Source organism: Monomorium pharaonis, chromosome 7 (genome assembly GCF_013373865.1).
Source record: "Monomorium pharaonis isolate MP-MQ-018 chromosome 7, ASM1337386v2, whole genome shotgun sequence".
In the NCBI taxonomy this organism is placed as follows: Eukaryota; Metazoa; Arthropoda; class Insecta; order Hymenoptera; family Formicidae; genus Monomorium; species Monomorium pharaonis.
Genome location: NC_050473.1, coordinates 13,808,935 through 13,823,259, shown reverse-complemented (window position 1 = coordinate 13,823,259; position 14,325 = coordinate 13,808,935). Strand labels below are relative to the sequence as shown.

General features: G+C 44.3%; 1 long non-coding RNA gene across 1 annotated transcript in view; it reads right to left on the bottom strand.

Annotated features, from left to right (window-relative positions):
* Positions 1 to 1,851: 1,851 nt before the first annotated feature.
* Positions 1,852 to 14,325, bottom strand: part of LOC118646518 — a 43,059-nt gene continuing 30,585 nt past the window's right edge. Inside the window, exon 3 of the long non-coding RNA XR_004964071.1 lies at positions 1,852 to 8,133. This is a non-coding gene — a long non-coding RNA (uncharacterized LOC118646518). The remainder of the gene's footprint in view (positions 8,134 to 14,325) is intronic.

Below are 14,325 nucleotides of genomic sequence, written 5' to 3'. Positions count from 1 at the left end.
CAGTTAAACCACAGTTAACTTTAACCAGTATTTATGGGAACGACCGTACGTCTGTCGGTTAACACGTGCGGATTTCTCACTACTTTTTACGATCCGGCCTAACTCTCACAGCCCTTCTACTACGGTAAACTCGAGAGTTTCATAAATTATAAGGGCCATCCGCGCACGCGCGCGCGATCGAGAGACTCTTATTCGCGCGGGCCTTTGGCCAGCGTCTTCCATCAATGACCGAGCGAGATCGAATTTCCGACGTTTCCTTCCTTCCTTCCTGCCTTCCTTCCGATCGGGACCACGCGTCACCGATCCCGAAGAAATCGATTTAGCGGAAACGTCGCCACAACGAAGGCTGCGGTAGAACGCGATGCGCAGTTGGCGGTGATGCCGGTATGTGCAGGACACCGTAATGCCGGGCACACCGCTGCGAACAACGCTAAAGCCAATAACTTACGCCACGCGGCTTTGAACGGTCGTCCGAGCTTGCGGTTTCGTGACTAAATAGTAATATCGGGATTGCTGCGGCAGCGTTGCCCATATTAGTGACGCTCTCCCGTTTGCTGCGAGACGCAAACACATGAACGCGCAAATCAGAAGAAGACTACTACCCCGCCACTGAGCCAGTGACCCGCAGGACAGTGACGGCAATTCAACGATAACAGCGATAAGAATCAAATCCGACCCGTTTGCGAAACGGGATTGATCTATTTGGGGAACTATCCGAGAATTCCAAGTGACGTTAAAAGAGATTTAGCGTACAAAGTTACATTTTACGTACGTATTAATGTATTAATTACAATTATGTATTATAAATCATTGTTACATTGTTGATCTCCTACATGCAACATAAACTTGGTGATGTATTCCAAGTAAATTCTAGCAGTACAAACGGCACAATACGTGATACCATCCCTACTATTAATTTCCTGTACCATGAGCTAGCTAGCCAACGGTATAATATAGAAGTCTATGATATCAATCCCCCCCCCCTCTCTCTCTCTCTCTCTCTCTCTCTCTCTCTCATGTGTACACGCGTAGCAAGTGACGCAATATACAACAATGCAAATCATATCAACCACGCAAAAACAATAAGAGACCAATTGATTGAATATAGATCACTAAACAATCTTCAACCATTTTGCTGATACATCCGAATATGACAAGGTATTTTCGTCTCAAAGCGACCAGGGGAGAAAGAGAGATATTGCAGGACAGGTATCGGGAAGTGAGATTCGAGTTGAAATCGGGCAAAGTGACAGTCAGGAATAACGACGACGCGCGCCCTTTGACGAACCACTCGAGACGAATTATGCTGTCATGACCTCTCTCGAATGCTCGTACTACGAAGAGTCAGCCAATTAGGAAACTATGCACGACAACGATCGGGTTGCTACGAACGTACTCAACAGTCTCGTATACAACGTTCGAGTTTCAATTGCTCTCACATCCATTATAGATTTTAACTCCGACAAAATATTTCTCGAGTAATTTGCACGCGTGACGTATCACGTAAGCACTGCTGCGCTACAGCTGTACAGTGAATCGAAGAAAGATGTAAACAACTGTCATCTCTTTTACATTACGAGTTCCAGTTAAACTAAGATTTACATTAACATCAAGTCAAACATATTTTCCTTATTGATTAACGTGTATACTTCTCAGAAAAAGTATTGTAATACGTGAGCTTTCTGCATATAAATTTTTAAGTCAACGCGCGACTCGAATGATGTAATCTGACGCATGATTAAACCACAAAATCAGACAACTATGTCCGGAAGATATCTTACCATTAAGGCCGGATTTACAATAGGTGTAGTAAGCCTTATGCCATAAGAAACTGAATTATAATTGAATGTTGAAAGAATAATCGAATATATTTTATTAGTTAATTCTTCATGGCTTAAGGCTTACTACACCTATTGTAGATCCGACCTAATGCAGCGTGTAATGCAAGCCGGAAAAAACTGATATCTTCCATTTCGCGCGGGGAAAAACCGCGACCGCGTTATTCTCACGCCGCGCCGCCGACTTTATTTACGATTACTCCTATAGATGAGACAGCGGACAGCGGACATCAGCGTTATCTTTGTTCGCGCGGCACAAAGCCGCGTTGCCGAGCGTGTGTGCACGCGGCAACCCACACGAATAATGAAATTTCGTTACCGCAAGACAATACTGTCATGCATGCCTGGTCGGATTCTGCTACCTGCCCACGGCCCGACCGGTGAAAGCTACACGAGCCGAACAACTGTTATCGTGGCAAATTGCACGTTCCTTGTGTACCATTACGAAATTCTGCGGTAACATTGTTTCGCCTCCGCTCGTAATTCACATGCAAAAAAAAACATACACGCGATTTTTACGAGAGAGAAGTGATATCGAACGCGTCCCGGGAGGGGCTCTATTAACGGTTATCGTAATTACCACCCACAATTATCATAAGCGAAAGCAATCGTGAAATTGGCGACCAAAATGCGTTTGCGCGCGTTATCGGGACCAACCGAACATAGATTCGATACGCGATGTTTCAGTAAATTAGAGATACGAGATACAATACAATCGTGCCAAATTCGCAGATCTCGAATCAAGATCATCGGACTGCTGTTAAAACATCGCGACTTGCGTCGTGAAATCAACGACGCAAAGTCGCTCGGAATATCTACGAACTACCTGCACCCTTCGATAGTTCCCCTGCGCGTGATAACTTAGTTTTATTTACCGGATAGACAGACTAAATCAAGCTGGCGTTTGCGAACCGCGCCGCACCTTCGTTGCTTTTTCCCTTTATCTGCGTTCGCTTACGGGAAGGAAGAAAGGAGAGACGGGCCGACAAAAGAAACGTAGAGGAGACCGAGAACGAGATAGAAAACGAGAGAGAGAAAGGAGTAAAGAAGAGAGAGGGCTGCAGCCGGGAATCGGTTCGCATAGATCGTCGGTGCGGACAGCCGCGCCATTAGATACGCCCATCTCAATCACTGGCGTACGGAGGGTCATAAATTCTCGCGTAAAAGTGGTAGAAGAGGCGATGGTGACGACGGAGATGCGCGTGCTGCAAATACAGCCCAGGGTGTTTTGCGGTTGGTCCATTCTCTTCGCTCGTGCACCCCGCGCCACGTTTTTTTTCTGCCACGGGAGATATCAGTAATTGTTTACACTGACTGTGGTATACTTTGCGAAACAGTGTCGAAAGCGATTAGGCGTTTTCGCGTGGCTCCCACCGATGACAAATAATCCGTTCGCTAGTGCGGCCGATCGCGACGGATAATTCCGCCAAATGTGCGGGAAACGCTAATTAATACGCAGCCGAGGAACTGCCGCCGCAATTGCTACCAAGCTGCGCCACTATACTCCCATTTACCTTCTCCGCTCGGCTAATTGCCTCAAGATATCCTTTAGAGGCGCGATAAGTGCGCGTGAATGGGAAGGTAAATTGCGCCCTATCCGGCGTAAAAAGAAAAATAAAGTGCAGATCGCGTCGCCAGCCTTATGGCTCTATGAATGACAATTACACCCGTACACACCTTTCAGCTCCGTTTCGCATTTGCCACGCGGAATGAACTATTGTTATCTTTAATAAAAGTAGAACTTTATGAATGCCGTTGCTCGCATATCAATTATACCTACTACTTGTGCAACGGCAGTTTAATATTTTTGTCTTTTTATTAGCGAAAAATTAATGGCGTAATTAAATTTAGAACGACGATATCTTTTACGAAGTATTCGTTTTTTTCTTTCGTGCTAAAGAAATCTTTTTGCATAATTAAGATCCGTTAGACAATTTTGCATTACAATAATTTATGTTGTAGTACGCGCGCGTTGTTATAAATAATTTGTAGTATTATTATAAAATATCCAATAAAAGAAAATAAATTATAATCAAACACAGTTATAAACACAATTTTATTGAAAGGTTAAATCAAAGCTTAATTAAGGAAAACTTGAGGATCCGTCGACTGACGATATTAGGACAAGCTCTGACTTTAACGAAGAAGTTTACACCCTTCGTAATATTTTCATACGATAAATATCGCGGTTCACATTACGCGATGCTTCAACGCTGACATTTATCTACGGGAATTACATGTCGTGCGCGCGCGCTCGCGTTCGCGTTGACAAATATGGCACGATGTTAGTAAATGCTAATGAAAACTTTATTTGAACAGAATTTATACGACATTAATGTAAATTATTATCACAAAATTATAAACTTATAACTAGACGAAGCGAATAGAATTGAAGTTACCCCCTATCCAATATATCTTAATTAACAAAGCTACTTATATACACGTAAAATATTTCCTAGTATATAAATAAATTGCTTCCTCTGTGTCATAAATATATTTCGCACATATTTGTTTCAAAATATTCTTCTCAAAGATTCAAGTTTTGCTAATACAATCCAATATCATCAGTCTTTAAAGAAATATACAACATCAGAGATTATTTCATACAAAAAAAAACTTCTTAATCTCAAAGAAGAAACGAATAAACGCATGCCATTCACGAAACATCACACAAGACACAACAGTAAGAAATACCTCCTATTCGTTCGTAATTAGCTAGCTGAAAAATGTAATACGTCAGAATTGACAGAACCCTGGCTTACGTACGCGACTTCTAGACATGCGGGAAGTAACTTTAGCTAAAGGAAGGGAGTGAGGGGTAGCCTGAAAGCAGAGATGGCGGTTATGGGGCCTGAAAGTTGCCGGTGGGAGAGCGACGCGGTGTAGGCAGTGATCGAGCGGTCGCGACTTAATGAAACTCTTAAGTGCCGACTATTAATATGGCTTCCAAGTTACCGGGTGGCCTGCTGCGCCTCCATCCACCACGTTCCCTTCCTTCCGCCCTTCTCGCCGGTTACAAGCTCCCCGAATACGAGGAAATGGCCGTATCGCGCAATTTTACGCCAAAAAGTGAGAAATTAACGCTATTTATTCCCGTATACCTCTCTCCGTTAGCACAGAAATTATATCGAGATAAGATCCATAGTAACCAGTTTTTCTATTCCAAGTAATATGACTTTTTTCACTCAATTGTACATGTTCAACGAATTACAGTTCAACGACACATCAACTCACTTTACGACTTACTAAATTATTTTGTATATTTGGCTAGCGCCATATCATTAAATATAAACAGAGAAAATATCCGTATAATATTCATAATAAATACTCGTAAAGCCATAAAGTCATAATCGTAAGAAATAAAAAGTCAGCGAATAAAAAAGTAATGTTCGACTTTCTAATTATAATATCGATAATTATTGCAAGATTATCAACGGCAACTGAACATTTTCGCACACAAATATTTTATATATCTAGAAAGTTATTTAAAAATTATAATGATTTCTGTCACGGGAAAAGTTAACGACTCCGAGAGTCATGATTATTGGAAATATCATTTAGTGACTAATTTAGCTTGAAAATAGTTTGTAAGCCGCTACGGGTCGCTTAACCACATCGATTTGTACAAGGGATAAAGATAGAAACTACAAAGTGTCACCATTATCCTGATCAGCTGCCCGGAATCCAATAATTTACGCAGACATCCGCCGAGCGAGCCAAACTAGTAGCGCGCTAAACCGCGTTCACGCCTCGTCGCGCTTTTCGAACCGCTGTCACGCAAGGCGGTCGGCTACCAGGCTTCACGTCCCCGTCCCCAATTTATCTTTGAATGAAAAATTGATCCGGTTAGGTGACTGTTGTAGCTAGTCGGAAATTGCGAGTGTAGGAAACTGGCGGCTGGAGAGATCGATGGCGCGCCGATACTTTATCCGCCGCGATACCGTCGACGTCGACGTCGACGTCGTCGCGATCTGACGATACCAGGTAAACCGTATCGCACTCATTCGTGTGTTCGAATAATTATTTCCAATTTCGAGATTCAATCAGCCGAGACAAATTAAAATCTAACAGGGCCTTTCGCCCAAGGATCGTCTTCGTTTCACCTGTGGCCTGGTCGTCACCTGATTATAAATACTACCGCGAATCAAGGCGTTGATGCCTTTTAAACGAGGGAATTACACGAATTTAATTAAATATCGAATAAAGTACAAGTTCCTCGATTCAGTTGTCGAGCGCGAGTAAACGCACCAGGCAAAATTGATCTCGGGCAAAAAGTTTTAAGCAACAAAGATCGTTAAATCTACGTTTGCGAGAGAAATTATCTAATATTTTACGTGTCCGCTTTTTCTAACTCTCTCTCTCTCTCTCTCTTTCTCCAATTGTTTACGAAAATCCCGGTACTCCAACCGCCGTGACAAACGTTTTCGGACAACGAATGGCGTTATGGTTCGTACGCGCGCCGTTTATCTGAGACTGACGACGCTCGCTTTCAGCTCACTTTGCAGATTGCGCATTTTTCGCGTCCGCACGCACGCAGACGCGCCGAAAAATTCGCATCCGTTGAGCATTGGCCGCTTTGTCGCCACCCCCGTTCCGATTTTCCTTCCTCTGCTCTGTTTTTTTTCTCTTCCCTTCTCTTCCCGCCCCTGTTGGAGCGCGCGTTCGTCCGTTTTTCGATTCGACAGCGAGACAATGAAGTCCTTATCGCCAATGGCTATCGCCATGAGCGCCAGCCGAATCGGCCGCAACCGATGCGCGGCTGCTCCTTTTTCCGCTTTTATTCTCCGATCTATATAAATATATATATATTTTTTTTCCTCTCTTTTTTCTATTTGCCTCTGGTTTACAGCGAAGCGTTCGCGGTTTTTACCGTGAGCGTGGCACCTTTGACCGCGTCGTGCTGACAGCGACAACGCGCGCGGACTCGACAGAATTTTCCCAATACTCTATGTACGAGTGCCGTGGATAATCTCGACTTTTCCTCCTCGAAACTTACAAATTATTAGTTTCCCAAACTGTGAAGAATCATTCACCATTCGTCCGTGACGTCACAAAATAAATTGAACTCTATTATCGTAATTGCACGCTGATTTTCTCTAAGAACCAATATAATATCGCGTCGCGGAATTTAAATTACATCTAAATAAGTCGTTCTCCTCAGTCGTGACTAAAAGCTAAAATCTTCTGGTTAGCTTGGGAAACTTTGTAATTCAATTACTTCGAAATTGTAAGTTGTGTCCTACAAACTAAGCGCTTGTATTTCGTATAAATGATTAATTTTGTATGCGCGAGTATACGAAATTACTTTACGTTCCTTTGTAAAAATCTTCTCTAATTGCTAAGTTTTAACACTTTATTCACAAAAGAGCAGAGACCTCTTTACATCGCTAGAATAAAAATTTTCCGAAATTAGAGAAATGGGCGACTGCATTATCTCTGGAATTTTATATATTACGTTTATAAAATGTTATGAAATAATCTCTCTCCCTCTCTTGCAGTGTACTTCTGTCTGCCTCCAGAATTTTTAAATGAGTGTCAAGATAAAGAGTAATCTTTGGGGCTCATCTCCGAGTAAGTATATATAGAAACTAAACGGTTTAAACAACAATTTTCTTCTCTTGGCGATGCTAATCACCTTTTAACAAGTGCGCGTAAGTTGAGCGTGTGATTACTTCGTCCGCCCGACGAAACACGTGTCGATCGATGTAAGTATACGGCTCTTAGCTCCAGAAATAGTCGCGCCGCGTGCTTAACAAGCCCGCCTAACTTTTAATAGGCTCGATGGCCTAATTATGAACCACCGCGAAGTAACGAAGTCTGTCGCGTTTTGCGAGCGGATATACTGGGTGTGAACAACACATTTCTCGGTGCGCGAAAATACGAGAGGTACAAAGATAGAAAAGTTCAGACACCTTTGAGCAATGCGTCAATGTTCAGCGCGTTAATTAACGAGAATTCTTCCTCGTAATCATTTTAGTTATACAATTTCTAAAGTATTACCGTACAATTATTACAAATATTACGTCGTGTCACATTTATTGTCTATATTTTGATTATTTTCAGTATTACTTCCATTTCAATAATATTAAAAAATTATTTGTGTTAAAATTTTAGAGTTATAACGACATTAATCGCCAGAATTTGTTTTCTCCACATGCGTTTATCATGGACGCTTTGCTCTTAAATAAAAGCACAAAATAAAAAGAAAAATAGTCATGCAGATAACGATGAATAAATTCACTCACCATCTGTCGTCATCCGATCAACAATCCATTCGTAGGAGACTCGTGATAATCTGAAAATTTAATAACTGTTTTTAATCCTAAGATTTTATAGCAACGATAGTATAGTACGCCACAGTTAAACAAAAATATAGTCATATAGCCGAGACCAAAAGCGTAAATATATTGCGGGGGTAGCTTTGATGAGCGAGCAAATAGCGTCCACCATTTTCGCGGATTGGTCGAACGAGTCGACCATGACGAAATCGACGCGCGGATACACGCATGGTTCTCGAAACCGTGGAATTCGTCGAATAGTCGGTCGATCGGTCAGTACAAAGTGGCGCGCGAGGCGATATCGAAACTGCATCAGCCTTGAATAGCGGTTAAAGCATCGCTTGCAATCGAACGCACGCTCTATACTTGATCGCTCACGGCGGTGGGAGGGACGGTACGATACGGAAGAGATGAATACGGCGGAGCACCCATTAATTAATTAGTCTCCAAATCGGCCAATCACCGGTCTCGCGAACGATCAATGAACCGAACCGGCCCGCCGCTGATTACAGAGGACGTTACGTACTCTTGCACGGCGAACTAAACGTGATTCGATGGGGCCAACGCGAGGCTATCGAGGCTCGCGAGTGCCGCTTATAGTGATGAAACGAGAACGATGCAGCTGAGAATCTCTCCCTCCGGTCATATTTGGCCGGCGAAACGGCTAGAAAAGTTTTCGCGAGAGAATTTCATATGCGTTGTCAGAAAATTTGTGACTACTCCGCTCATGAAATTCTCATCGAAATTTCAACACTCGGGAGTCTCGGTAATTGACGAATAACGGCGCATTAGATTACTCAATCTACATCGGAATGAATCACAGTCCCGACTAATTATACATAGATGAATAATAGAAAGTTAGGGGCTATTAACATCCGGAATTAAGTGACGCATAACTTGTTACTAAATCTGAAACTAACCCGCTTCCGCTGTGTAACACGGTGTAACCGACGCCGGTTAAACTCATCGTAGACCTAACTCGAAGTTAACCAAACCCAAGGCAACCGCTGTGCGGTAGTCTGGCCGTCCACAAAATTGTTATTCAAAGATAATTTCAGAATAGCAAAATTTCGACAGCCAGTTATTTTAGCGCAATCGTTTCGAGAGCCAGTTGCACGTTTCGAGTGTCGTCGTTGCGACAGAAAAGTAACGCGAACGTTAACGTTGCAGGATAAACTTTCCTAAAATAATATAAACGATGTCAGTCAAACGTACAAAATTACGCGCTTGCGTGCGATGCTTTTGCTGAAAAGTCGTACTAATTACATCCAGTACCTCCATTTGACCCCGAACCAGAACATTTCGAAAAGTCCACAGTTCTCCGCGTGCACCATTTTCGCTGTTTGCAGCAGGATTTTTCTAGATAAAAAATTTCTGTTTTTCCGGTTATTCATTTTATTGACTTTAATTATTTGTACGGCTTTCAGAGAGGAAAGTAGGACAGCACGTATACGTTTGAGATGATCGTGTATTCAGCCTTCGGCCGTGGTAGCAATTATGAGTTAATCAGTTCCACGATCGACGGAGAAATTTCTACCTTGTGAGCCGAGATTGTACGCGCGGCGATGTGCAACGCCTCTTGCATACGAAATTAAAGCAATACTTATTAGAGACGCGATTAGATACGCAAATACAAAATCGTGAAAATTCCTTAAGCCCATTCGTCGAAGCGAACGTCGAATTATTCGAGTCGAAATCGAAAATCCGCGCGATTTACTCGTTTCTAGCATTACGACAATGACGATTCAACAATGACTTATTGAATATCCAACTTCGTCGGTTTGACGACCCGGCCAATCTGGGCTGTAAGCGCCATTTGGCACCTTTCCAAAAACACCATGCAAATAAGCTATTATATTAACAAAGTCTGGCGATGAATTATCTTCACGATAAATAATACTGAAGGACATTTCGTGAGCAGCCGACCGGCTGAATGCGCATTAGGTCGTATCTCGAGAGCTTTCTATTCCCGTAGAGATTTATTATCTCGCGACTACTTCTCTAAAGAGATACTCTATCTCGCAAAGCGCGCAGCTATCCCTTTTTTGTTTTTAAATACCAACAAAATGTATCCGATCAAAGTCGTAGTTTAAAACGATAACTATATGGGACTCGATATTCTGATCGAGCTCAATAACGTTCCCAAAAGTCACTAAAAATTGCAAAACGGATAAAATGAACGCCGACATGGGTATTTCTAACGGGCTAAAAACCAAGGATAGTTTATGGTTTAAAACCTTTCATTAAGGTCATATTCTGACCAAGATCCATCCAATTGATTCTTTTATGTCCGAAGCAAACACATTTTTGGAAACAAAACATTGCAATTTTTAAAAAGAGTATTGGTATAAGTGGAAAAATGGAGAAAAAGAGAGCATTTGGCAATTTTCGAAAAGAGTATCGACATCACACTTATGTAAATTTGTACGTTAACAGAAAGGAATCAAACTGCCGTACGAACGTCAGCGTGACGTAGATGGGGAAAAATATCTGGCGCAAAGTACCGGATGAAATTTATTTCCCGCTCGAATTCTTCACTCCGCTGTACGTGAAGGGAAAATTCCAGAAATCGATCAGTGGGAACCTTGCACAACAGGAAGATGCCACCACTGACGACGGACGACGACACGACGATGGGAAGGTAATAAGGTGGCCGTTTGTCGCTCGAAGTGTCAAATAAGCGCATCGAGGCACCCGTTAGCAGCGCGCGACCCGATCTTTTTCTCAACGTGCCACGCCACCCTGGCTGCTGACACATTCCAACCGACCTGTCTTCGTACCTTCGACCCTTCGCCCGCGGCGCGACGTATAGAATAATAAGACCGGGCAGTTCCGACGTATGTTAAACAGGAAACGGGGAGGAAAGCGAACGTATCCAACGAGCAACTCGGGCAACTCGAACGAACGGCGAACATCCCGAATCGAGGGAACACGCGCCACGCTCGCCATACATAGCCGTACCGCAAATATTCAGTTGATATCTTTTTTTGCGGCACCGTCGATCGGAACGGCAGAAAGAATAGCGAACGAATTGTGCGACGCTCGGACAAACTCGAAGCGAAGAGACTTCGATCGTGCACGGTCGCATCTGACTCGCGGAAAACGGTCCACGCATCATCATCTCGACTGATTCAATATTTGTTAAGGGGCGGTATATTAAGTTAATTCCATTTCCGTCGTTACACGGCATTCGTAATTAAACGAAAATCTCCGCTCCAAAGCTACGGACGGGTGGGTGGCAGCGACGTGAGTCGAATTGAAAAAAGGGAAAAAAAAATAAAAGAATTTCCGGTGGCGCAAAAATATTTAAAACGCGAATAATTGATTTTCCCCCGATAGCGCGAGAACGCCGTGTATTTGCGCGCGCTAGCCGGGGATCGTTATGGAAACCAGGCTCGACGTATCTACATTCGACGTCACGGTTCTCTCGCGGGACAGACATTATTACCACGGGTCGGGCGGCGTCTTCGCCGCTTGCTGCACCTAGTTGCATATGTACATTGGTGGGTGCATTAAATGGTCGAAGTTCGCGTGTCGAGTTCCCGAGAGTTCTTCTATCTTAGCCAAGTTCGCCGAGTGTCGACGCTCGATAAAAGTGTTTCTCTTTCCTCCCTCCTTTCATCCCTGTCCCTCGCCCTCCGTTGGAGTTTATACCGCCGCCGAAGCCACGCCCGACGAACTTTCGGCTCCTTGACCAGGCGGTTACGCTGCTGCTGCTTCTTCTTCTTCTTCTTGTTCTTCTTCTTCTTCTTCGCCCTCGTTTTTTGAGACGCTCTCCCGGTACCCGCCGGTCTCGCGATAACAGAGAAATCGCGCGCGCTCGCGCGGTCGTCTTACATCCTCCCCCAGGGAGGGACATTAATAATCCAAGCCAACTATGCCAACTTACTTCTCCCCCCCCAGCATATCGTAGTTACCTCTATTTAAATTATTATCCACGTATGGGCTATCTGTTATAATAATTATGTTACGATTCGTAAATTCATTATAATAATCGCGAGACATTGTAAAGCCGCGCACAATTACTCGCTACTGTTGAAAGTTGCGCAAGATCTGTCCTCGCGGTTCTTCGTCTTTACTTTGACAGAATATTAAGCCGAAACTTTGTTATAAAAATGTTTTTAGAGTCCATTGTTAACAGAGTGTGAAACAGGATGGTGTTCAATCAGATTTTCTCCAAGTAGACGCCAAGAAAGTGGACGTGGAAAAAGTAGATTCCAAGTTGATCAAAGAATCCGAAGATGCCTCGAAAGTACTACGAAGGATACCTTATATATACCGCGGCGCGATGGTCTGTACGTGTTATCCTCATTTCGCACTTATAACTTTTTCGTGTTACGGAATATTTCATAAGCTTGTATTAAACCTGAGCGGGGTGTTCTCTGATGAATTTGTAGACGACCCTTTTCTTAGTAAAAATTTCATTGGGCGACCTGTCCCTCGGAACTTTCGAGTTCTCAATTCGGATGCCTGCGTAACTGAAACTCGAACTTAAAATTTTGAGATGTCTCGCGACACGACACGGACGCGCTAAATGTCCTACGCATGACAATGTCTGTATAGTAATTAGAATGTACCCGGGAAATCCTAATGTGAGGAGAAGGAGAGCGCGAAAAAGGGAGCGCGCTTAAAAAGCCACGTAAATCCTACTCTCCCCCGCGCTATTTACAGCATTCGATGGTAACACCTACAGATGTACGCGAGCGTACGTATGCAATGTATACATACGTAAACCCATAGGATCGCGCCCGAGAACGGTAAATTAACCGCGGCGCGTCAAGCGGGACTTTATAATCCGGAAATTAAAGGTGTATTATATCCGGAGAACGAGCGGGCGGAGAGAGGGTGACGGAGGCGCAGAAGGACGGAGAACGAGGATGCGGGCCGCTAGCCAGTCTCGTGCCCTCGTGAGGGAAGCTCAACGAAGGTGCTACCAGCGCCTGCGGCGATGCCGCTGGACTAAGAGAGAGAGAGAGAGAGGGAGAGGGAAAGGGAGAGAGAGAGAAAGGAAAGAAAGAGAAACAGAGACAGAGATAGAGAGAGAGAAAGAGTGAAGGATTGCGAAAGAGGGTTGCGTGTACGAGGGAGGATGGTAGAAAAGGAGAATCGCTCGGTATGTACAGGAGATAGAAGGAAGAAGACCGGGCGAAGACTGTGTGTGCGGCGGAGAGCGGTAACTTTTCTTATAAGATCTAAAGTTTCCGCGTGCGAAAGGCCCGCTCGCTCTTTTCCGTTCCCCTTTCGCCGTCATCCCCTGACCGCTCGTTGCAAACTGCCCGCGTCCCTCCAACCGTCCCGCGCTCTCGCGCTCAACGAAGTCTCTCCACGAGACGAAGTGAGCTCTGCGGCGGGAAATATTAGAGCTTTTAAACGTCGTTATTAGTTTGCACGGTGAGCCGAATAACTTTGGAGCTACCGCGAGCGGCTGCGATACCACCGCCGAGACGCCTCGCCCACGGCTTACGGTCGCCGCCGCTTCTCCCTCGTTGCGCCCTGGAATCTCGTCGAATAACAATTTGAGTGCCGTTTACAACGGGCGGGGAGTTTGGGTGATTAACGTGATCTCCGATAAAACAGAGCCGGCGCCGGTATCGCGCGACCAGTTGTATTCCCGGGGCGTACTAGGGTGGCGTGATAACGAGAACACCATGGATTCGCTTTCGTATCGAATAAATCGTCGGCGATTATAAGAGGTATCTCCTAAATAAGGAAATGAGAAAACGAGCTCCCTTTAAATATCTCGTTGGGATATTTACCACCCCCGTGGAAACTCGACCCGTGGTTCTCCCGCGAATGTAATCTGTTGAAACGTTCTTTAAATCGCCACGGAAACGAATCGGGTTAATTTTCACGAAGTTTACCTCGCTTGATTAGCGGAACAGCGCGCGACAATAGACACTCTCTCTTTCTCTTTTCTTCTCTTTTTTCATTCTCTTCGCGGCCAGGGCGAAATTAATTTTCACCGGGGACATAAAAGCACTTTCGCTGGGACGCGATTTCTTGCATCGTGCCCACTTGGAAAACGATATGCGTTCCGCAAAGTTCCGCAACGCCGCCGCCCCGGCGCCGCCCCCGGGTCCTTCGATTCCAACTTGGGAAAATAGTAGACACCGCTAACGCAGCAACTTTAAAGTAGAAGTTATTATTGGTTTAACCTGGATTGGGTATCCGATTTCCAATCAGCACACAGAAAAGAGGTATCGCGCGAG